Genomic DNA, 26,326 nt, shown 5'->3' with positions numbered 1-26,326 from the left:
CACTCACCTAGAGCCAGACATCCTGGAATGTGAAGTCAAATGGGCCTTAGAAAGCATCACTATGAAAAAAGCTAGTGGAGGAGATGGAATTCCTGTTGAGCTATTTCAAATCCTGAAAGATGATGCTGTTGAAAGTGCTGCACTCAATATGCCAGCAAATTTGGAAAACTCAGCAGTGGCCACAGGACTGGAAAAGGTCAGTTTTCATTCCAGTCCCAAAGAAAGGCAATGGCAAAGAATGATCAAACTACCGCACAATTGTACTCATCTCACATGCTAGTAAAGTAATGCTCAAAATCCTCCAAGCCAGGCTTCAGCAATATGTGAACCATGAACTTCCAGATGCTCAAGCTGGTTTTAGAAAAGGCAGAGGAACCAGAGATCAAATTGCCAACATCTGCTGGATCATCGAAAAAGCACCTGATGCGAAGAGTTGACTCATTGGAAAAGACCCTGGTGCTGGGAGGAATTGGGGGCAGGAGGAGAAGGGGACGACAGAAGATGAGATGGCCGGATGGCATCACCAACTCGATGGACATGAGTTTGAGTAAACTCCGGGAATTGGTGATGGACAGGGAGGCCTGGCATGCTGCAATTCATGGGGTCGCAAAGAGTCGGACACGACTGAACAGTCGGAGTGACTGAACTGAACTGAACTGATGTTAGGTTAATGACAAATATTAAAAATTCTAGACACTTTCTAGTTTTGTAGTCTATTCCATAATGATATAGAGGGAATTCATCAGAAAGGCATAGCATCTGTAAACAAATACCCCTAAAGGAAGAAAAATAATTATTGTGAGTGAAAGAAACTAAGCAAATGAAGTGTACATACTGGAAGAATCCACTGATACAAAAGTCTAAAAAACACAAACTAGTGACAGTAATAGGTCTATGGTTTCCTGCAGATGGGCACAAAAATGTGGATGAATTGATTACAAGGGGCACAATGAAATTTGGGAGATGAGGAAATGTTTTATTTGAGATGATGACTTTCCAAGCATATTCATGTGTCAAAGTTCATAATATTTTGCATTTGAAGTATATTTGATTTTTGTTGTTTTTCAATCGCTAAGCCACGTCTGACCTTTGCGACCCCATGGACATGCCAGACTCCTCTGTCCTCCACTATCTTCTGGAGTTTGCTCACAGTCATGTGCATTGATGCTATCAAATATCTAATCCTCTGCCACCCTTTTCTCCTTTTATATTGTTTATTTAATGTTAATTACAACTATAATGAAATACCATTGCACACTTATTAGAATGGCCCCGAATTTAACATACTGGCAAAACCAACTATTGTGAAGATGTGAGCAAGTAGCAAATTTTATAGACTGTTGGTGATTTACTATAATGGTGTAAGCACTTTGTTCAGAAGTTTCTCATAAAAATATATAGTCTTACTCTAGAATTCCACAGTTAACTTTGAGGGATTGTGGTGGCTGTGAAAATTGCTTTGAGATCTACGGTGAAGAATGTAATTGGCCCATGGCCCCAGCTGCCGTCCTTAGAAATCAAGCTCTGGGTGTGTGTGAGCACACATCGCGGTGTGTTGTTCTTTGCCACTGCACGAGTGTGGTGGAGCTATTAAGGCAGCCTCGTTCTTGGGGCTCTGGGGACTCTCCCAAGAGATAGACCATCTCTCATGGGTGATTTGGCTCAAAGATTTTCTGACAGCTTTGTCAAAATGATCTTAGAGCTGCATGACAGACAAGACTTTCAGTTCTTTCTGCCTGGCATCTTCGTCCTTCTCTGAAAAAAACGATGCTTTCACAAATACAATAATGTTTCCTGTTGCATTTATCAGTTAAAGTAACTCATCTTTACTTTAGGCTGAGTCAGCCCATTCTTGGGATTTACAAAACAATGTGAAAAGGGCCCTTTATCTCTGGTTGAGAAGCTGGATCTCTGTGGAGCTGCATACTTGGATCAAGTTTTAAGGTTAAAGCTATTCTGAAAGGGATAAACTTGGTCTCAGAGGATAACATCTAAATGTAGAGAAACAGATGATTGTGTAAAATCTAGAGTTCTGAGGAATGCACTGTGAATGGTGCTAAGTCTGGGTCAAGTCCAATGGTAAGTGCATATTTCATCTTTAAAACAGTTTTGTGGAGATTAATGATCTGTCTCCTCTTAAAGAGGGTGAAAATGCAGATAGAACGGTCAAGCGAATCACCCACGGCTGTAGACTTAAGGAAGGCAGAAGTCTGTGTGTTTAGTCACCATGAGCTGATGCCTAGCAAACCAACTTACAGACAAGAATGAGTTAATGAGGAGCAGTATGCAGATGCTTGCAGAAAGGAGTCAAGAACAGGTGTGGCTAGCCACCGCAGGCGTCTTAAAAAATGGACTACCTGTATCTATTCTTCCTATTTACATTTGTCCTAAAAATGCTATTGTTCTTGAGTAATTAATTTTATTTTGTCAACGCCTGAAATCTAAATGTAGTTGAAGAAAATGTATTTTTCAAATTAATATAATGAATATCTACCTATATAAACACTTCAGATATTGCATTCTTCGCATTTTCTAAAACTCTTCTAATTATTAATCCTTGCTAAGGAGGAATTTCTATAGATAGATAAAGTTGAAAATTAATGTTTATGATGATAAGACCAAAATTCATTGTGAAGTTATTTCTACATCATCGAGGAAACCTATATTGCTAAAATCATCAGTATTATATCTTTTTTATGATTTTTTATTGGTGTATAATTGTTTTACAATGTTGTCTTAGCTTCTGCCATATAATAAAGTGATTCAGTTATACACGTACATTTATCCACTCTTTTTTGGATTTCCTTCCGATTGAGGTCATCACAGAGCATTGATTAAAGTTACCTGTTCTATACAGTAGGTTCTCATTGGCTTCCTATTTTATACATAGTAATGTATATGTGTCTGTATAGTCAAGGCTATGGTCTTCCCAGTGGTCACATGCAGTTGAGAGAGCTGGACCATAAAGAAGGCAAAGTGCCAAAGAAATGATGCCTTTGAACTGTGGTGCTGGAGAAGACTCCTGAAAGTCCCTTGAACAGCAAGAAGATCAAACCAGTCAATCTTAAGTTCCCTTAAGATCAGCCCTGAATATTGGAAGGACTGATGCTGAAGCTGAAGCTCTAGTATTTTGGTCATCCTATGTGCATGGATGACTCACTAGAAAAGTCCCTGATGCTGGGGAAGGTTGAGAGCAGAAGGAGAAGAGGGCATCAGATGATGAGATGGCTGGACGGCATCACCAGTGCAATGGATATGAACTTGGGCGAACTCCGGGAGATGGTGAGGGACAGGGAGGCCTGGTGTGCTGCAGTTCATGGGGTCTCAAAGAGTCAGACATCAGGCATGACTGGGTGATTGAACAACAATGCGTATGTGTCATCCTAATCTCCCATCGCATCCCACCACTCCTTTCCCCCTCGGTAGCCCTAAGTTTTTTCTCTACATATGTGACTCTCTTTCTGCTTTACATCTTAAGCTAAACTTTGACTACCACCTAGAGTAAATTCCATATTAAATTTCTAAAATTACTGCATTCTGACTTGATCTATTTTTAAACGGTAGTGCTCCACAAGTTTCCTGTTACTTACTGCTCATCTTTTAGGTAGAATCTAATTTTTTTCTTTTTTTTTTTTGGTGACTATTACCTGTACACACCTGTTTCTCTCCCATCTAGAAAAGTGAAAGTGAAAGTGTTAGCTGCTCTTTGCAACCCCATAGACTGTAGTCTGCCAGGCTGCTCTGTCCATGGGGATTCTCCTGGCAGGAATACTGCCATTCCCTCCTCCAAGGGATCTTCCTGACCCGGGTGTGGAACCCGGGTCTCTTTCAATGCAGGCAATTCTTTATGATCTGTGCCACTAGGGAGGCCCCCCAATTCCAAATGCCCAGGGCTCATATCCTCCTGTCATAAGATGCCGTTGCAAATTTACAACCACGCGTGTCATAGTTACCTATGATCGTACTTCATTTACGGCACCATTATCTAATCTAGTGTCTCACGCTGGAAATTCAAAAGTAACCCTAGTATCTCCAACTTGTTATTCTTAGATGCATACAATTTGAATCTCATTAAAGCTTTTTCCTTTTCCTAAATATTCTCATAAGTGCATTTCACTTATATTATCAGTACCAACGTTTTAATTCAGGCCTTTGTCAACTTCATATTTATCATGCCTTTCAATCCAAACTCCACTAGTCAAAATCTTTTATTATCTCTTTTCACAGTTTTATTTTTGCAAATCAGGTGCTTTGAAATCTTCACCCTGATTTTTCCAGCCTAATTTGACACCTTTGAGCTTAACTGTGGCAGAGACTTGATGTCATTCATCTGTGTCACCCCTGCATAAAGGATAGTATGTGATAAATAACAGCTTTTAGGAAAGAGTATAATGAATCTATAAGATATAAGCAAATGAATGGCTTTTATTAGCTTTGTTCAAGCATATCTGATTCTTTCTTGGTGGTCTTAATTAGCACCTATTTGGGGAAAAATCAAAAAGCCATCAAGCAAATGATAAACTTTACATAATTCATGTTTAATAAGAATTTACTATATAAATAGATTAGCACAGGTAATTCTGTAACAGGATATAAATTTTAACATCACATGGTATTGGATAAAATTAGTGATAATATATTTACCATAATAGCAAACATGTCTAAGTATTTTCTGATCATGGACTTAGCAAGGTGTATGAATTTAACTAAGGTCTTTGCTGCTTTATAAATCTGTCCTTCACATGTAACTGTGGAATAAACACTTGTGAAATCCACCTTCTTATTTAATTCATGGCCTCTGTATACCCCCCAAAATCATGAAAGTGTATGTTGATTTTTCTTTAGAAGAGAAGCACTGTGTGCTCAAATTTATGGTCTTTGCCATCACGTACCTTCAGTCCTTTAATTAAGTTCAGTACAGTTCAGTCACTCAGTCATGTCTTGACACTTATGACCCTATGGACTGCAGCACGCCAGGCTTCCCTGTCCTTCACTAACTTCTGGAGCTTGTTCAAACTCATGTCCATTGAGTCAGTGATACCATCCAACCATTTCATCCTCTGTTGTCTCCTTCTCCTCCTGAGCTTCCCATCTTTTGCAGCATCAGGGTCTTTTCCAAAAGGTCAGTTCTTCATATCAGGTGGCCAAAGTATTGGAGCTTCAGCTTAGGCATCAGTCCTTCCAATGAATATTCAGGACTGATTTCTTTTAGGACTGACTGGTTTGATCTTCTTACAGTCCAAGGGACTCTCAAGAGTCATCTCCAGCACCACATTCAAAAGCATCAATTCTTTGGCACTCAGCTTTCTTTTTGGTATGATTCTCACATCCATACGTTACAACTGGAAAAACTGTAACTTTGGCTAGATGGGCCTTTGTTGACAAAGTAATGTCTTTGCTTTTTAATATGATGTCTAAGTTTGTCATAGATTCTCTTCCAAAGAGCAAGCCTCTTTTAATTTCAGGCTGCAGTCACCATCTGCAGTGATTTTGGAGCCCAAGAAAATAAAGTCTGTCACTCTTTCCACTGTTTTCCCATCTATTTTCCATGAAGTGATGGGACCAGATGCCATGATCTTTGTTTTCTGAATGTTGAGTTTTAAGCCAGCTTTTTCACTCTCCTCTTTCACTTTCATCAAGAGGGTCTTTAGTTTTTCTCCGCATTCTGCCATAAGGGTGGTGTCATCTGCATATCTGAAGCTATTGATATTTCTCCCAGCAATATTGATTCCATCTTCTTCTTCATCCAGCCTGACATTTTGCATAGAAGTGATGTACTCTGCATAGAAGTTAAATGAGAAGGGAGACAATATATAGCTTTGATGTACTCCTTTCTGGATTTGGAACCAGTCCATTGTTCCATGTCCAGTTCTAACTGCTACTTCTTGTCCTGCATACAGATTTCTCAGGAGGCAGGTAAGGTGGTTTGGTATTCCCATTTCTTTCAGAATTTTCACAGTTTGTTATGATCCACATAGTCAAAGGCTTTGGCATAGTCAATAAAGCAGAAGTAGATATTTTTTGGAACTCTCTTGCTTTTTATATGATTCAGTGGATGTTGGCAATTTTATCTCTTTTTCTTCTGCCTTTTCTAAATCCAGCTTGAACATCTAGAAGTTCATGGTTCTCTTATTGTTGAAGCCTGGCTTGGAGAATTTTGAAAATTACTTTGCTAGTGTGTGAGATGAATGCAATTGTGCAGTAGTTTGAACCTTCTTTGGCATTGCCTTTCTTTGGGATTAGAATGAAAAATGACCTTTTCCAGTCCTGTAGCCACCATTGAATTTTCCAAATTTGCTGGCGTATTGAGTGTAGGACTTTAATAGCAACATCTTTTAGGATTTGAAGTAGCTCAGCTGGAATTCCATCATATCCACTAGTTTTGTTCGTAGTGATGCTTCCTAAGGCCCACTTGACTTTGCATTCCAGGATGCCTGGATCTAGGTGAGTTATCACACTGTCGTGATTGGGTCATGAAGATATTTTTTGTACAGTTCTTCTGTGTATTCTTGCCACCTCTTCTTAATATCTTCTGCTTCTGTTAGGTCCATACCATTTCTGTCCTTTATTGTGCCCATTTTTGCATGAAAGGTTCCCCTGGTATCACTAATTTTCTTGAAGAGATCTCTAGTCTTTCCCATTCTGTTGTTTTCCTCTATTTCTTTGCATTGATCACTGAGGAAGGCTCTCTTATCTCTCCTTGGTATTCTTTGGAGCTCTGCATTCAGATGGGTATATCTTTCCTTTTCTCCATAGCCTTTCACTTCTTTTTTTTTTTTCCTCAGCTATTTGTAAGGCCTCCTCAGACAACCATTTTGCCTTTCTTTTTCTTAGGGATGGTCTTGATCACTGCCTCCTGTACAATGTCATGAACCTCTGTCCATAGTTCTTCAGGCACTCTGTCTATCAGATCTAATCTCTTGAATCTATTTGTCACTTCAACTGTATAATTGTAAGACATTTGATTTTGGTCACATCTGAATGGTCTAGTGGTTTTCCTTCTTTCTTCAATTTAAGTCTGAATTTTGCAGTAAGGTGTTCATGATCTGAACCACAGTCAGCTCCCAGTCTTGCTTTTGCTGACTACATAGAGCTTCTCCATCTTTGGCTACAAAGAATATAATCAATCTGATTTCGGTTTTGACCATCTGATGATGTCCATGTGAAGAGGCTTCTCTTGTGTTGTTGGAAGAGGGTGTTTGCTATGATCAGAGAATCAAAGTATAAAACATGTAATTATTCTATCTTGTGGGCCAATATAGATGTATAGTACATTCACTTATTTGTCAAAATTTAGTTGGTGCTTACTAGATATTAAGGAGTTAGACTATGAGGATTAAGAGATGGATAAGAAGCAGCTGCTCTATTAAACATTTAACCTTGAAGCATGAAGAGGGTCTGGCTAAATCCTACTGGCAAAAGGGTGACTGTAGTCATGGATATTTGAGAATGTAAATACAACAGACTCCTTTAAAAAATTCCTAGTTCTTGGCACATTAATGTTCTGAGACCTGTTTACATTAGTTGACTTCTTCTTTTATTAATTTGGTATGACCATTTTTTTTCCATTTAAGAGAATTATTTTCTTTTTGCAAGTTTTTATATCCCATTGGCTTTATATTGTACAGTGGCCACTGGAAAACGCCATATTAAAGACATACAGTGCTAAACTTTAAGTTTCTCTATCAGAATAACAAAACTCCATCAATTTGTTGCTGACAAGTAAGAACAATTATGCAATTATGCAGTTGTTAAAAGTAATTTCTTTAATCTCTGAACAAACCAGAGTACCTGATCTAATTTAATCCATAAAACTGTAAGTAAATAAGATCTGTATAAGCACAATATTATGGGGATTCCCTGGTGGCTCAGTGGTAAAGAATTTGCCTGCAATGTAGGAGACCTGGGTTCGATCCCTGGGTGGGGAAGATCCCCTGGAGGAGGACATGGCAACCCACTCCAGTTCTATGGCCTGGAGAATTCCATGGACAGAGGAGCCTGACAGGCTGCACAGAGTTGGACACAAGTGAAGCCACTAATCGGCACAGCAAGCACTGTATTATAGCAGTAGAAGAAAGTTTCTCACCTTATTTCTCATGTTGTTTTTATCAGCATTAATACTTTAGATTTATGTTAACATTCTGATGGAATTTGATACTAGGTTAGCAGCAAAACATCAGTGAGAGACATGGATGTGGAGAATGATGGATGCCTTTGGTTCTGAAACTAGAACCATGATCTACAAGCCATTTTCTGAATATTATTTAAAAGTAAAATCCTAGTTTTACTTTTTATGTTCTAACTTTGTGCCTTTTATATCTAATGTCTTTTTTCCTGTTCACTTGGGAAAGGAAAAATTGTCATAAATATCATAAATATACATTTTCAGATGCATGGTGTTTATGAGATATGTAGGTTACACTAGCATGTAATATTGGATATTGATTTCCATTATTACAGTTTCTTTTTATTACCTTAAAACTTTCTGAAATATTACACATTTGAAAGCAAGGATTCTGTCTTTGGCATCAATATATTCTTCTTTAAAAGCAATTTAAGATACTTATGACTTGCATAATTCAAAGCCAATGGAAAGTTTCAATTTTCATCCTAGAAGGATATCATTCACATTTAATTATGTATTACAGAAATTGTATTTTACTCAGAGCTATGCTCATCAGTGTATACAACTTTAAAAAGAGATATGATATTCCATAGAATGATGTAGTTAGGTGATATGCCTTAATGTTTTTGTATACTGTGTGCTTTTCTTAGGAATTGTTTTGAAACATTTTTGTTTTCCACATCAGTTGATGAGTTTTGAAGTACATACAGTTCAGGGTGCCTAAATAGGAACATTTTCTTTTTCTTTAAAAAAATATTGATAAAAGTATTTTATTTCCCATATTTCCCATATTTAAAGCTTTTTTTTTTAACATGAAAGGTCATTAGAAAAACAAATTATTTGGTTATGATTATTGAACTATCTGGATAGCTTTTTGACATATTGTTAATAAGTTAATAATACCTTATTAACATCTTGTATTAAATGAAAGGAACAACTAGAATAAAAAAATGTAGGGAATATAGACAAGCAAAAATAGAAACAATCTTACGCAATTTCCCTATGCAGACACACCATTTTGTTGTTTGGAAGTAAATCTCTGTAACCATGTATTTTCCCACCCATGTGTCGCTCTCAGTAATTCTAAAAGGGTCCATATTGTTCATTACGTGTTTTCTCACTGCAACATGTGCTGCCTTCTGGGTAAGGTGGTGATATACCCCAGAAGACTGGGGGTAGCATGCTGCATGCTTTTTTCTTCCTTATCTTTGCTTTCATCTTCCACTTCTGTCTGTCTCTCTCCCCATCTCAGTATTTCCTGACGAACAGAAAGAGACTCAATTGCAGAAAGTAATTAGAAACTTTCAAGTTAATTCTTTTTTTTTTTTTTTTTTTGGCAAGAACCTTCCACATCATGGAAGAGTCTGACAGTTACATAGACTGACCTTTTTTTTCTTTTAAGATGGGTCTATATTATTTATTCAAATGATTCATCTCGTCAATTCAGTGAGGAAAGCATACTAGCAATTTAAAGCGATATTCAACAGGGAGGAAAAGACGTCAGCATCTGTGAAGATGGAAACCAGAAGGGTTTAGGACTAAAGGATTCTGTAGCCAGTCCCATGGCTCAGTATCAGCCTCCTTTCTCACTGTTCAGGTGAAAAATGAACATTAAGTAACATAAAAGTTTTTCTAATAAACCATACTGTTTTAAATCAAGAATATACTTTTCTTTAACCATTAGACATTTAAAGAAAATACCCTAGGAAATTCAGAGGGCATTTGGCGACTCCTAGCTCTGCCTGAATTTATATGAAAAATTTTATTTTGTTTAAGGGTTTCCCTGGTGGCTCAGTGGTAAAGAATCTACCTACCAATGCAGGAGTCGCAGTTCCATTCCCTGGGTCGGGAAGATCCCTTGGAGAAGGAAATGGCAACCCACTGCAGTACTCTTGCCTGGAGAAGCCCGTGGACAGAGGTGCCTGGCAGGCTACAGTCCATGACTCTTTGCAATCCCATGGACAGTAGCCTGTCTGGGTCCACTGTCCATGGGATTCTCTGGGTAAGCGTAAGAGATCACAGCCACGAAAGGAATCTTATCTGGCTTGTGGAACAAATCTCTTGATGTCCTTTCTGATGGAAATAAGAGATAGAAGTTAACACTGATAAAACAGAAATAAGAAGTGTAAAGGCTAATTTGGAGCAAAAATTCTGGTTCCACCTGTGAATTGTGTTTTGTTTGCAATAATGCTTATAACAAGTATCTTTTCACAAAGCTAATTGCTTTTTCTCCCACATGGATCTGATCTTATGGATCCAGTTACTTCACAGGCATGGCTTGCTTTATACTACTTGAAGACTGTTCAAAGATTCATATTTCCACCTTTCACAAGGTCTTTCTAAATGTTCCACTTCATGTCTTGGATTTTATTCATATGCACTAAAGTTTTCAATTGGCACTTTCTATCCTAAAATTCCTGCTAATTACAGAGACATTTTGTTTTTCTGACATTCATGGAAATATTACTTTGACGTTTTACATTGGGGCATGAACTTAAAAAATGTCAGTCCTTCATTTTAAACATGGTTACACAGTTTTCTATCCCCTGAATGTGTGGAGTTACATTCGTTTTATCACAGGTGATTCCATTGTCATTGTGGACATCAAATAACTTTTGGCAGAAACTCAGTCCCTACTGACTGAGTGCTGTTTGCCTGTGCATTTAATGATTCCAGACAGCAGATTTCTCATGTCTTTGTTGGGTAATTTACCTGTCTCATTTCTTACACTTGGCTTGTTATTTCTTGCTGTTATCATAGCCCTCCTAGGCGCTAATCTCCTCTGAGCTCAGAAATGAAGTCAGCACGATATTTCCATTACATAAAATAAGAATTAGTAAGCACAATGTGAGAGATTATGGCTTTCACTGTGAGTAAAATGCATGGAATTATTATATAGTGTAATAAAATGAAATCATAGTTGACATTTGGTGTTAAATATTTTAAATAGGCTTTCAAAATCCATAATGTAATCTGATAGTTCCTTGAGAAAATCTTTGATTCATTGTTGTAACTGTTTAACATTCATGTAAAAACTTAAAAACTATATGACAATCTATTTTTCTACATTGGTAGAACATATATGAAAATACAAAATTATGGCTAGGAAGGGCCCATATCCTCTTGATAATAACCATCTCCAAAGTGAGCGATGAGATGGATCCTCAGGAGATTTTATTTCTTAAAGTCAAAACAATGAAATAAACTAAAAGTCTCTAAACAGAAATGTAAAAACTATGCAATTTTGAGGGAGAATAAATATTTCTTTGAGACTTCATCTAACTTTAGTTTTTATTTTGTAAAAATTTACTTTTATTGAGCATATAAATATACTTAAAGGGAAGAGGAAAATACTTTAAAAAATGCAATAAAAAAACTATTTATTTTATTCCTCCTCCTCACCCCCAATTTCAAATATCTTCCCTTTTAGCTATAATAACTAATTCACACACACCCATATCCATATCACCACACACACACACACACACACACACACACATATGTGTGTATACACACACACTCACACACATCCATATATCTCAAACAGTATTTCAGTGTGATTTACTGATTTTTCAGCTTAGTACATTATCATTTGACTTCCTGCAGTGGGAAGGATGGATTTAGCTCTCTTTTACCCTTCCCCCATCAACACATGCCAATAAAAATACCCACATGCATTTTCTTTCATCTCACACTTTTAATATTTTCCATTAATTTTTGCTTATAATAATACAATATTTTTGCTATTATGACTAAATATTATTCACAGGTGAGTTATGTAATGTACTATGATTCATTTCATCTTATTAATTTTGTTGTTTATGTGGTATATAATTCTCTCATTTTGTGTGTGTATATGTACCATCATGTGATTTCTATGTACGTATCACTATTTTTATCCTTCCTAACAAATCTTTTTGAAAAGTATCTCTCCTTCATTTATTGCAAATGATTAGGTTTTCTCTCAGTTTGAATTTCACAGAGAAACCCGATGTCTGGATTCTTGGACAATTCCATTTACTCTTGGATTGGATCAGCTGTTCTCCAAGTCTCCTGAATTTTTGCCATCCTTACATTTCCTTTCACTCACATCCTGTAGATTCCTTTTGCTGCCTGCCAGGGATCTTTTAGGGTCTACATCCCACATCTTACTCTTTCCTGACTTTCTCATACATTTTGGCAAGGTACTGCCTCCAGTAATTTCCCTAAAGTAGATATATGAGCGTGAATGTTGCAGAACTGTGTATTCTTTCTGTCATTTGATTGATCATTTAGCCTGATGTAAAACTCTGAATTATAATTCTTTTTTTTCCCTAAGATTGTGAAATGTTTCCTCATTTTGTTTGCTTTTTATTCCTTAATATTGATGCCTTTTAAAATACCTATTGTTTTGAAAGCCCTGTGCTATTTTATTGATATATGCAGATGTGTCAATACTAGATATTTATCTAATATAATTTCCTTAAAGCCAGTTTATCCAGAAAGAAAGCATTAGTCACTCAGTTGTGTCCAACTCTTTGTGACCTCATGGACTGCAGCCCACCAGACTCCTCTGTCCATGGGATTCTCCAGGCAGGAATACTGGAGTGGGTTGCCATTCCCTTCTCCAGGGGATCTTCCCAACCCAGGGATGGAACCTGGGTCTGCCTCACTGCAGGCAGATTCTTTACCATCTAAGCCACCAAGAAAGCCCTAGTTTATCTAGATAATATGTAAATTTTGGCAAATATAGGCTTACTTGCCTATGATTTAATATACCATAGACATTAAATAGAGCTTCCCAGGTGACTCAGTGGTAAAGAATGTGCCTCCAATGCAGGAGATATAGGTTTGAACTCTGGGTAAGGAGGATCCCCCGGAGAAAGAAATGGCAACCCACTCCAGTATTCTTGCCTGGGAAATCCCATGGACAGAGGAGCCTGGCAGGCTACAGTCCTTGGAGTTGCAAAGAGTCAAACACGACTTAGTGACTAAAAAACTGACATGCAATGTTGAAAAACCTCAGTGAAGCCAAACTTCTAGATATAAGTGCAGAAAAAAGGCAAATTGTATCTTTTTTATAATCAAGACTGTACCAGTTGAAATATGTGAAACTTGTGTTTCTTTACCTCTCTGTGTATTAGTAGGCTCATGTTGTAAATAGAGCTAATTGACAGAGACTTTTTTATGATGTGATTGTTCAGATTAAACTAGTTATTATATTCACAGTTCTTAGGATAGTGACTGCCACCTAAGTGATCAAAGGTGTTAGTTATTATTGTTACTTTCGTTAGATAGATAAAGTGAACTAATTTTAAGCAAGCTAATAAAACTGTAACAATGTTATTAGTGAGAGAACCAGTTTACATTATAGCATATACTGAAATTTGTTATGGGACATTTAAAACTTGCTGAATTGAGGTTTTTAAAACAGCTTTATTGAGATAGAATTCACATGTTATACAATTTACTCATTTAAAATGTAAAATTTGAGGTTTTTTTTTTTTAGTACAGTCACTTATAGGTACAACCATCACTGAATTAAATTTTAGAACATTTTATCACTTCAGCAAGAAACCCCACACACTAGATATCATTGACCTCATACCTCTCGTCATCCCAGCTGTAAGCAAATGCATATCCATTTTTTGTCTCCATAGATTTGGCTATTCTGGACATTTCATGAAAATGAAATTACATAATATGTGGTTTTTGTTGTTGACTTCTTTTACATAGCATAGTGTTTTCAAGGTTCAACCTTGAAATTTATGTATCCATGTTTAATTCCTTGCTGTGGTCCAGTACTATTTCATTATATAGATGAACCACAGTTTGCTTTTGTCCTTTAATCAGCTGATAGGCATTTGGGTTGTTTTCACCTTTTGGTTGTTTTGAATAATGGTATCAACATATATGACAAGTTTTTGTGTAAATTCATGTTTTTATTTATCTTGATTTTAGATATCTTGGGTATGGATAGGATTGGAATTTCTGAGTCACATATGCACGCAATGTTTAGCTATTTGAGGAACTGCCAGATTTTCTTCCTAAGGAACTGCACCATTTTACTTTCCCATCAGCAGGGCATGAGAGTGCTAAAGTCTTTGCATCTTTGGCAATACTTATTATTACGTAACTTTTTGATTTGGGCCATGTTGCTATATGTGTCTCTTGGAAGTTTACTTACCTTTTTGTAGAAATATCAGTCAAATCCTTTGCCTGTTTTAAAATTTGGTTGTCTTTTTATTATTGAGTTGTGAGTGTTCTTTATATATTCCAGATACAATTCCCTTCTAGATATATGTCATGAATTACAAATATTTTCTTTCATCCTGCAGGTTGTATTAACTTTCTTAACAAGTCCTTAGAAGCATTGAAGATTTTAAAATTTTGATGAAATTCAATGTATTTTTCTTTCGTTCTTCAGTCATTGGTATCATATGACATAATCTGTAGTTTTTAATATTTAGAATTATTTCCATGAAGTCACTTAAGTTATTTAATACATACAGTATTCACTTTAAAGAGTCAATTTTTATATCTCAGTTTCACTTTCCTCTATAAAGTAATAATAATAATAATGGGATATGATAGTGTTGACATGTATGCAGGTCAAGAAGCAACAGTTAGAACTGGACATGGAACAATAGACTTGTTCCAAATTGGGAAAGGAGTGCATCAAGAATGGATATTGTCACCATGCTTATTTAACTTATATGCAGAGGACATCATGTGAAATGCCGGGCTGAATGAAGCACAAGCTGGAATCAAGATTGCCAGGAAAAATATCAATAACCTCAGATATGCAGATGACATTACTCTTATGGCTGAAAGTGAAGAGGAACTAAAGTGCCCCTTGATGGAGGTAAAAGAGGAGAGTGGCCTCCAACTAATAAAATAATATTAAAAAAAAAAAAAAAAAAAGAGGAGAGTGAAAAAGCTGGTTTAAAACTCAACATTCAGAAAATGAAGATCATGGCATCTGGTCCCATCAGTTCATGGCAAATAGATGGGGAAACAATGGGCACAGTGACAGATTGTATTTTCTTGGGCTCCAAAATCACTGCAGATGATGACTACAGCCATGAAATTAAAAGACACTTGATCCTTGGAAGATAAGCTATGATAAACCTAGACAGTGTATTAAAAAGCAGAGACGTTACTTTGCTGACAAAGGTCCGTATAGTCAAAATTATGTTTTTTCCAGTAGTCATGTGTGGATGTGAGAGTTGGGTCATAAAGAAAGCTGAGTGTTGAAGAACTGATGTTTTTGAACTGTGGTGTTGGAGAAGACTCTTGAGAATCCCTTGACTGCAAGGAGATCCAACCAGTCCATCCTAAATGAAATAAATCTGAATACTCATTGGAAGGACTGATGTTGAAGCTGAAGCTCTAATACTTTGGCCACCTGCTGCGAACTCACTGGAAAAGACCCTGATACTGGGAAAGATCGAAGGCAGGAGGAGAAGGGGACAAGAGAGGATGAGATGGTTGGATGGCATGACCGACTCAATGGACATGAGCTTGAGCAAGCTCCAGGAGATAGTGAAAGACAGGGAAGCCTGGCGTGCTGCAGTCCATGGGTTTGCAAAGAGTCAGACACGCCTGAGTGACTGAACAACAGCAGCAAGTGCTGACATGAGGAAATGCTGTCCTCAGCACTGATTTTGAAGACTTGCTCAAGTTGGCATGCAAGTTTTTATACAGAAAAATTGTCTGTAAAGCGTAACTTACATGGCAGTTTCATATTTGCACATGGGCTACTTAGGCAGTACTACTCAGTGTATAATAATAGTGAATTATTTCTCATTTTGTTCTCCATATGGAACAAAAGTTTTGCTATGAACCTGCATTTTCCCACCTTAAAAAATTTCTTCTTCCTATGCTTAATGAATATTGAAATATATAAAAGCTTATACTTTGTATTCTATTTGAAGTGTATTTCCTCCTACTTTCATTTTCCTAGAGTATATACATGATCACCTGTGTTTGCTTATTATTTATTGAATGATCTTTATCTTGATTACCCATGTTCATTCTATGTTAACATTACTGGATTTTCCCTGAGAAATACTGTTCAGTCTTGTCGCAATAAAGAATGTCTGTGACATTTAGAGACATGACAAGATGTGAAGTGAACCCCAGGAAAATAAAAGTTGGTAAGAACCAGTGATGTAGAAACATACAGAAAATATGCAGGTTAAACCGTGGCTTTGGTGTCTTTAAAAGGAAAGACAAGTAATCCTGAAAGAGGACATAGGGCTTGGCCTCAGATTTAGGGAGATCATGGAAGCAGTAATGCTGGAAGAAAAGGAAGATTCTAATAAAAGACAATCAGCCTAGATAAGAGAATAACAAAGCACAGGCAAGGAAAAGGAAGAGAGGAGAGAGAAACACTGTGGTGATTTTCAGCGATTAGTGGGGATAAAGGGATTATGCAAAAAGAAAGACATCTATGTTGATTGCATTTTTTTTTCAGTGTTATGGTACAATGCTTTCTTATGTACAGTTGAGAAACACACCAAAGAGTAGATCCTGATGAAAAATGCAATTCGTAATTTCAGGAAAGGATAATAGTGACCTGGAAAATTGATATACGTCTTTTAGGGTTCCACGGTCACACAGATTCCGTGATGCAGTTAAATGATTGTATTCACCAGCATTCAGTACTGAGTCTGTTTATCACATGCCTCGGATGTGGTCATCACATGGGTAATTACACTGCTGTCTGAGACTTGGTTTCCTCAGCTGTGAGAACATGAAGAAAATGCCTTTTTCACAAGATTCTTTAGAGATTGAACCAGATGATAATACCCCAGTCACCAGCCTTGTAGGCAAGGGCTTAATAAACAGTTGTTTCATTACAATTAGTAAATTGCAAACCCAGTGTCCAGAGCAGTTCATCACACAGCCAATAATGTTTCAGTAAGTCCAACAGTACAGTTGGATGTGGCAGCAATAACTCTCAGATGGCAACCCTAGAAATAGAACAAAGTATTGAAATTAGGGAAAATGTTCTTTGGGCTTTTCAGCAGCCTTCTTTACAGGAAAGATAATTTAGAAACCAAGCTGAGTCAGTGCTTGGTATAGACCTTGAATCTTCGTTGGTGCTATTTGTTTGTAGTCAGTAAGTAAAGAACTACAGGAGCTAAACTCACTGACAAGTCAGAGCTACACGTTAAATTATTCGCGTACATATCAAAGTACACGGAAAGCTGCTGTTCTCTGATCCAACATGAACACTCCATTGTCTTCTATTTTTGTATGAAAACCTGGACTTTATTCTTCCCATCAAACACAATGTCTATCATGAATGGGAGAGCCAGAAATTATAATCGCTCACGTGAAATAAGCAATGAATGTTAATTTCTTAGTGTAGATAACTGTACTGTGGTTGTGTGAGATGTTAGTATTAGGAGAAACTAACGAAAAGCTATTAAAAAGTAACATATTTGCCTAACTAATAGCTTGTCTGTCAGTTCTAAATATATTACTGCCTCATATTTGGGATCAGAAATCACTCAATATAATCTGATTTTTAAAAAAATTCAGAAATATTGCTCTATTGTAAGCGTGCTTGTTTTCTACTTTTGTCATTTGCCTTGACTTCTTTAGCATTCTTTTCATTTGTTGAAATTCAGTAGCTTAGAGGTTCTTATACATTTAGTTTAAGAAAAGTTTTCACATATGGTGTTAGGCCTTGTCTTTATTTAATGCTTATTATATTTAATGCTAGTTTCAAAAATGTTGCTATTGAAGTAAAAAGTTGTATTCTTAGATTTATTTAGAAATTTCTAGATTGTGAAAGAAATCATTATTGATAAATTATTAATATTATTAGAAATCCAAGTTTCTATTTATAAACCTTCAAAACTTTTTTGAGCATACTTCGGAAAAGATCATATTTTTATTAAAAACACCTACTCACACAAGCATAATCCCTACAGTAGCTTCTGTAGACAATCATAGAAATATTGCCATTAAAAAAGCTCTAACTATAATTTACCTACCATAAAATTTACCCATTTTATATTATGCGTGTACACCATTCAGTGATTTTTATAATTTAATGCGTTGTGAAACTGTTACCGTAATCTAATTTTAAAGTGCTTTTATCACTGCAGTGAGCCCCTCATAGCCACGTGAAGTTCTTACCTTAGCCTGGGATGAAGAATCACGTATGCTTTTGTCTCAGTAATTTGGCACTGTCAGGGCATCTCATATACATCAGTCACATGCTACCCGGTCTTTCCTGTCTGTCTTCTTTTCCTTCATATAATGTGTTTGTGGTTCCTGCATCTTGTTGTGTGGATAAGTGTTGTGTTCTTTTTCATTTCTGAACAATATTCTGTTGCATGAATGTACCCCAGTTTATTTACCCATTACTATTTATCCATCCACCTGCTGATGAACATTTGGGTTGCTTTCACATTCGAGCTCTTTCGAATCATGTTGCCATGAACATTTGAATGCAAGTCTTGGTGTGGATGTGAATATTTTCCTGAACAATATCTAGTGATTAGTGTTTCTTACTTTAATGAATACCATAAAGTGGATTACATGATTTTGTAGCTCTTTGCCGATTTACTGTTTTTCAATTCTTAGCTTCCTTTTCCTGTTAAAAAAAAATGTGACCATCAACTTCAAAATAGCAAACTGTCAGTGCAAGTCCAGTGTTTGCACTTAATTTAAAATGAGAAGAAGTTCTATTAGTAAACATAACACTTGTGAGAAGCAAAGCTGCTTATCAGAAAGCTGACAGTAAATAATACCTGGTTAGAGTTTTCAGATTGTTTAATTATCTGAATATAGCACCAAATACATATATATATTTTCAATGCCATAGCTGCTGTAAGGTAATTATGTCTGCTTTAGTTTTAAAGATATGGAAGGAAACTACCATTTATTTATACATAATGGCAAATTTACAATTAATTTTTTTAAAAAAGCAATTAGAATGCATATTTATCTATTGAGTTGTGAAACTGCAAATGGAAAATTTCACATGACTATTTCCCTATATTATTTATAAAATAAATACAATATTTTCTTGTGTATTTCCTATATTTGCAAAGAAATGGTAATTTGTAAAACCTCAGTCATATAATTGGATTTAATTTCAAAGTCTTATGTGCTTTGCCCTTATTCTAGGGCTGATAATTGCCCCCAAAACTGTTCAGATATATCACAACCACAAAACTATTGATTTTCCAATAAATATTTAGCAAACAACATTATTATTATTTTTATCATTATTTTCTTATTTGAGCATCTCCATATTGTCAGGGAGGAAGGCGTTTTCCTCTCCTCTTCTATGTTGTCTGGCTGCTGCTGCTGCTAAGTCGCTTCAGTCTTGTCCGACTCTGTACAACCCCGTGGACTGCAGCCCACCAGGCTCCTCTGTCCATGGGATTTTCCAGGCAAGAATACTGGAGTGGGCTGCCTTTGCCTTCTCCGATGTTGCCTGGCTAGTCTAAGAATTAAATTGACATGAGACAGTTTAACAGGAGATAATCTGAAGTTTAATCACATACATATATAATGACTCAAATAGAAGAAAAGCTCATGAGTGCATCTGTTAAGATGGTTGTAATGTCATAATGCATCTTTGTTTTCGTACGTTGTGATCATACATAAAACTAGTTTAGGAAAGACTGTTGCAGGCAAGTGAGAAAAAGAAAAAAAAGCATTTATCTGAGATTATTTACTTGCACCATTTTGTATGCATTGTCAATCTGGAACAGGTTAAAACACTATGATGAAAATGAAATCAGACTTGCTTTCAAGCTGAGCTCTGCTGTGTCAGTACCCAATATTCAAACCTTAAATTCAGTAGTGACAGGGCTCTACCTAAGAGGCCTCTTTTAAGAACATTGAGAACTATGTGCTTCAAGTGAGGGTGCAAGAAATGTTTCATATTTTTATACATGATTAGAACCTTCAAAAATGCCTTTGGTTCAGTAGTCCCCCATTAAATTTTTTTGATAAATATATGGAAGTCATGGGGAAATAAAATATTTGTATCATTCACATTCTGTTACTACCATCAAATGTGTCTTTGATTCATTTCTGAATTTTTTCCCCAAAGAACAGTCATTCAGTACAGCGATTTTCCCAAGAATAACAAGGTACAGATTTTTTCTTAATGCAGTTTATCATTTCCCAAGACATCATAATATTGTTATGCATTTACACCGTTACTTTTCTAGAGGGAGATTCTAGTATTTAAATCATTCACATTTACACCATTACTTTTCTAGAGGGAGATTCTAGTATTTAAATCATTCACACTCTCTTCCTATATGGAAAAGAGAGAAAGTTAGTTATGTAGAAAGAAAAATTATTTGCTGAAATATTTATTTATGATACTGTTCAAGAGTTAATTAACTAGATTAATTATTGTTATATTATGGACTTCACTAATGGCTTGGTGGTAAAGAATCTGTCTGCAATGTAGGAGCCACAGGAGACACAGGTGTAGTCCCTGGATTGGGAAGATCCCCTGGAGGGAGAAATAGCAACACACTCCAGTATTCTTGCCTGGAGAATCCTGTAGACAGAGAAGCCTGGTGGACCACAGTCCGTAGGGTTGCAAAGAGTCAGACACGACTGAGCACCCATGCACAATTATTTCTGTCTTAGGCAATACTAAGCGACCAACTAGGCGATACGTGTACGGTTTTTGTTGGAAATTTCTCCTGTTTTATTAAGCAAGCCCAGCAGTCCTGGAAGGTAGATCTTTTATACTATGGAATGCAGGAAATGCAACCCTCACCCTAACCCCACCTTTAAATCTGTGATTGGCTATAAGGTTATCAAGGAACTTTTGTTGGAGTTTTGTTTGTTTGTTTGTTTGTTTGTTTTTCTCTGCCCTTAGTTATTTGATCTTGATGACTATTTACCTGGGTGATATGCTTCCAAAGCAAACCCGTATCATGAGCTGATGTTTACATTCACATATTACCTATATTACATATTGATCACGGTGTTGTTGTGCTTTCAGTTACAAAATCAAATCAGTCACACTTGGTGCATGAAGAACATTGGAACAGAAAATGTCAGGAGAGCCCCATACCTACTAGAGCGGAAAGTTCAGAATCAGATTTACTCCCAGCCAGTCAGAATCAATATCCTTGACACAACCTGAAATGTCAGTTTATTGTTTTTCGAGAATTTTTTCACATTTGCCATTTCAAATGACTATATTCTCAATCTCCTATGATTAAGAACATATGTAATTACTATCATTACATCTAAGGTAATAGTAAATCAATAATATCTTCATAATTATATACAGCCCATATTGAAATTTTGCAGTGTTCCAATGATGTTTTTTAATAAAATTATATGATTTGTGATCCAGTCAGAGTCTGTGCCTTGTGGTCGTGCTATGATTTGCAGCTTAATCCCCGTTTAAGATGAAAAGACTTACTCCCACAGTTGCCAGAAATGCTCCCAGTAGACGGCAGTTGGCTCATGTCTCCCGAGTGTGTTAACCTTTCAAGGCGCTGAGTCTTCTTTTAGCTTTGGATGACATTGATGCATTTAAAAAAAATGGTCCAGGGATCTCATTATATTGAGTACCCCATATGTGGACTTTACTTCATGAATAGGTTGGGGTAAAACACTCTAGTAAGTTCTGCATTTGATAGTGTGTGTACTTCCTTTTTGCTGAGCATCATGAGGCACCTCATGTCAGAGTGTTCCATGGTTTGTGAATATCCTTTGATCATGAGGTTAAGATGGGCAGAACGGTGACTTTTCAGATCTTTCTACTTTAAAAATGTGTGTGTGTGTGTGTGTGTGTGTACACATACATATATATATATTCCGTTTAAATATGCTTTTCCTTTGTGACTTATCACAGGATATTAATTTAGTCCCCTGTGCCATACAGTAGGACCTTAGTGCTTCTTACTTTAAATGTTTTTATTCTGTAAGTGCAAACCAAACTGGAACTGTACTGATCATATTGAATTATTCCCTGGATTGGCTTAAAATAGTCCTCCTTGTGTCTGGTAAACTTCTTGCCTGAAGTTCATCTAGGTTTTCATTTTCATTTTATTAATACCTTCAAGATCTTTTGTGCTCGTATTTGACGCATACTCCTGTGACCACCATTCTTTTTAAATCTAGTCTGCTTGATTTTGTTTTTCACTTGGGTACTGGGTTTATATACGTAGAGTGCGATTTTTAATACGTATGTGGGTTTTACAGCCATACGACACATGGCTGTTCGCACACGTGTTGTTTTTGTCGCCCATGTTTGTTTTTTCTTCCTGTTGAACAAATGTCTTCTCATTGATATGCACGTAGATTAGCTTGATAGTATACTGTTCTTTGAGATCTTCAGTGGTGACTCTAGACTGAGTACTTAGATTTAGTATAGCCTAAATTATAACCCTTTTCACTTTCCAGAAAGTGCAAAGATCTTTAAATCTTTCAACTATATTTTCCCCATCTTAAACTATCTTTATATGTACTACTTGAGCTACTATTTTAATTTAACAGAGGTTTTAAGTCCCCCAGACAGTTCCATTCTTGTGTTCTATTTTCAATATTTGGTTAAATTTATTCCCTGACTTATCCATCCCAGCATTCATCATTTCTTCTTTAATCCCCATGCTTCTAATTAGTGACATTTTATTTTTCATGTTCCTTGTAGGTTTGTTCTGCTTGTGGTAAATTCTGTTTTTGTTTCTGAAACCATCTTTATTGAGCCTTCATTTTCACAGGCTATTTCCTGTGAATGGGATTCTGAGACATCAGAGTTCATTTTCCTTCTGCGCTTAGTTTTCTATCCATTGTCTCCTGGCTTCCATCATTTCCATTCAAATGTCAGCTTTCCACCTAACTTCTTCTAAAGAATCTTTAAAAATATGAAGAAGAAACTTAAGTCACAGAATTTTATTTACTTTTATAGATTGTATTTATTTATTTATTGGCTGCTCTCGATCTTCACTGCAGGCCACAGACTCTGTAGCTACAGCGAGTGGGGGCTACTCTTTGTCATGGGGAACAGGCTTCTCATTATGGTGGTTTCTCTTGTTGCAGAGCACAGGCTGTAGAATGTGCAGGCTTTAGCTGTGTACAGGCTCTGGATCATAGGCTCAGCTGTTTCAATGCATAGGCTTAGCTCCTCCACGGCATGTGGGATCTTCCCAGACCACAGATTGGACTGGTGTACTGCATTTCTTCCTCTGCATTGCAAGGCGGACTTCCAGCCACTGGCTCACCAGGGAAGTCCTCTCCTCTCACAGAATTTTAACATGTGTATGACTTGAGCCACAAAATGATTGGAGACAGAGAGAAGCAGCTGTCTAGGGAGAGATATCCAGGAGTTTTCCAAACTGAGGAAAGACAGATTCAAGAACCTTTGCAGGACCAAATAGGATAAGAAAGAACATTTGGAAAATGTGAAATGTCCTGTCTCTCACGTCATGTTTCCAGTACACAGCACTGCTCTGAATGCTATCATAGATAATTCCTCACTATGTGAATTAACTCTGCTAAACCTCACAGCAACCCCATGAGGCTGACACTGTGGGCAGCCCCACAGGACACATGAGGGTTGTTGCTGCTTTGAAGACCAGAGCAGTTGGACTCCACAGTCACTGTTTACTAACACCCTGTAGGATATTCCACCCATTCTGCTTTTACTTCTCAACGTATCTCAACCTACCCAAGTCTCAAGAGAATGACGGTACCTTATTCCACATGACTACCACTCCCTCTCCAATCTCACTACATGTAAACCTGGTCCTTTCAAATCTATGTGTCGTGTTGTAGCTAAGGTGACCTGTCCAATATAAGATTATATGTGGCAAGAGTATGCATGTTTACTTTTACTTTAATGAATAACAGAAGCCATCCAAATGGTCCCGCAACTTATGATGATTTTATTATGAGTCTCTCCAACTTCCTAATTAAAACATGTTTTGCAAAGGCAGGACCATCTCTGTCTTATTATTGCTGTATTTCCAGTACTTGATGCCTTGCTCTGCAAAGAGAAGAAGCTTAATGCAGAATTTGTGACTGGATAAATGAATGAATTATATAGTGACAGATACTGTCACTAAGAACCTTCCGCCCCCAAAAAAAAACTTTGCATGGAAAAGGAAATGTCAACCCACTTCAGTATTTTTGCCTGGAAAATCCCAAGGACAGGGGAGCCGGGCAGGCTACAGTCCTTGAGGTTGCCAAGAGTCAGACATGACTTAGCAAGTGAGCACATAACTTTGAAATGTATTCTTTTTGTTTTCTTGTCAATTATTAGCTTTTAGGGCAAGACCAACACTGGGAACCTCTGAATTATGTGCCATGATTAGCCTTATATTAGTGTCTGCTGTGATCAGCAGAATATGCCTTTCTTCGAGCCACAGGACTGCCTGAGGCAAGATGCATCATATCTCCTGGTTTACCAAAACTGCACATTACTCACACCTACCTGCACATTACTTATCACACTTTTCTTGACAAAAGCTTTATGACTTCAACAGTTGTTCAGTGGAAAAAGCTGGAGTCACAGTGGGACCAATTATGCCTTTGTAAACATTCTGGGGTGAAGCAGCTGCTTTACTGAATTCTTTAATGTGAAATTTGTTACAGTGTAAAGTTTTGCTGCTTCTAAACTTGTAGTAACTTTTGACAAAATTAGATGCAGATTATTTCAACTGGGGATGGTAATTTACAATTTTACCGCTGAACTCGTAAATTTAAAGAAAATACCATGTAAACTGGATTTGATTTTTTCAAACTAGCTGTTTATAATCAATACTAAAACAATTTCCATTTAAAATTTTCTGATAAAAATGATTCTAATTAGAATTGCCGTGTAACAACAGGAAAGCTATAGTATCAATATTTAGTATTAACATATTTTCCAACATAAAGTTTTATGAATCCCATAGTAATGACAAATAATCCTAATAAATAGAAATGGTGGGTGATATTTCTATCTGGGTCTAAATTTTAATATGTTATATAATAACCACCCTGAATCTTTCAGGGATAGTAGAGGGACTATAACTGAGTTTCTTGACTTTTTAAAAGTGAAAATCATAGCACAAAACAGTGCTAGATAGTACTTTAAAGTCCTAATGTAGGAGGATTATAATAGTTTTTCTCTGTTATCTGATGTTTGGGTAGATTATCTGGAGTTGCTGCTGGTTTTAAAATAATGAAATCATATTGTGGGTTTCTTTAAAGATTTTGAAAAAACTTAAAATATTTGGGGAGAGGTTATATAATAAGTCAATATTATTCTTAAATTACTTATTTATTAATAAATCTGCTAATTGAATATCTCATAGTATTTATAATTGTGGAAGGAAAATCAGGTAATGTAAGGAGAGTCAAGTGGGTGTGCACTGTCCTAAATCACAACAGTACACTCTACGGCACAAGTACTATACTGTTTATCTACTACATTAATCAGTTTATATTGGGGAACTTTGAGTTGTCTTTGTACATTTATAGACCATTCATGTAAGTCTACATAAAAAATAAACAGAATTCCAAATGCTGCCAATTTTTCAGTGTTCCCATCTGTGGCCTCCTTCCCCATGTATCTAGCTTTGAGTAACCAAAAGTTTGACGATTCAGAGAGATTACAGGGAAGTGAAGCTGCTCAGTCATGTCTAGCTCTTTGCAACCCCATGGACTGGAGCCTACCAGGCTCCTCCGTCCACGGAATTTTTCAGGCAAGAGTACTGGAGCGGGTTGTCATTTATTTCTCCAGGGGATCTTCCTGACCCAGGGATCAAACCTGGGTCTCCCACATGGCAGGCAGATGCTTTACCATCTGAGTGACCAGGGAAGTCCAGATTACAGGGATGGCACTTCACAAAATATTCCTTTGGTTCTTTACCTGAACATGGGTACTCATTCAATAACTGGCTTAACCACAAAGCTAATATTTGAACTAATAATTTCTCATTTGTAAAGGCGTTTTTGAGTGTGATGTAGAATGTAGTGTGTTATTTAAACTTTTAGATTCCATGAAATTTCTACTCTTTTTGTGTGAATTTCATATGTGCTGTCTTGTGAACTGCTTGTGGCTTTATAGTAAGTTGTTGTTATTTAGTCCCTAAGTCGTGTCTGAGTTTTTGCGACCCCATGGACGCTAGCCCACAAGGCTCCTCTGTCCGTGGGATTTCCCAGGCAAGAATACTGGAGTGGATTGCCATTTCCTTCTCCAGGGCATCTTCCTGACCCAGGGAT

This window comes from Muntiacus reevesi, chromosome 10 (genome assembly GCF_963930625.1).
Source record: "Muntiacus reevesi chromosome 10, mMunRee1.1, whole genome shotgun sequence".
NCBI lineage: Eukaryota > Metazoa > Chordata > Mammalia > Artiodactyla > Cervidae > Muntiacus > Muntiacus reevesi.
This window is presented reverse-complemented; position numbering follows the sequence as displayed.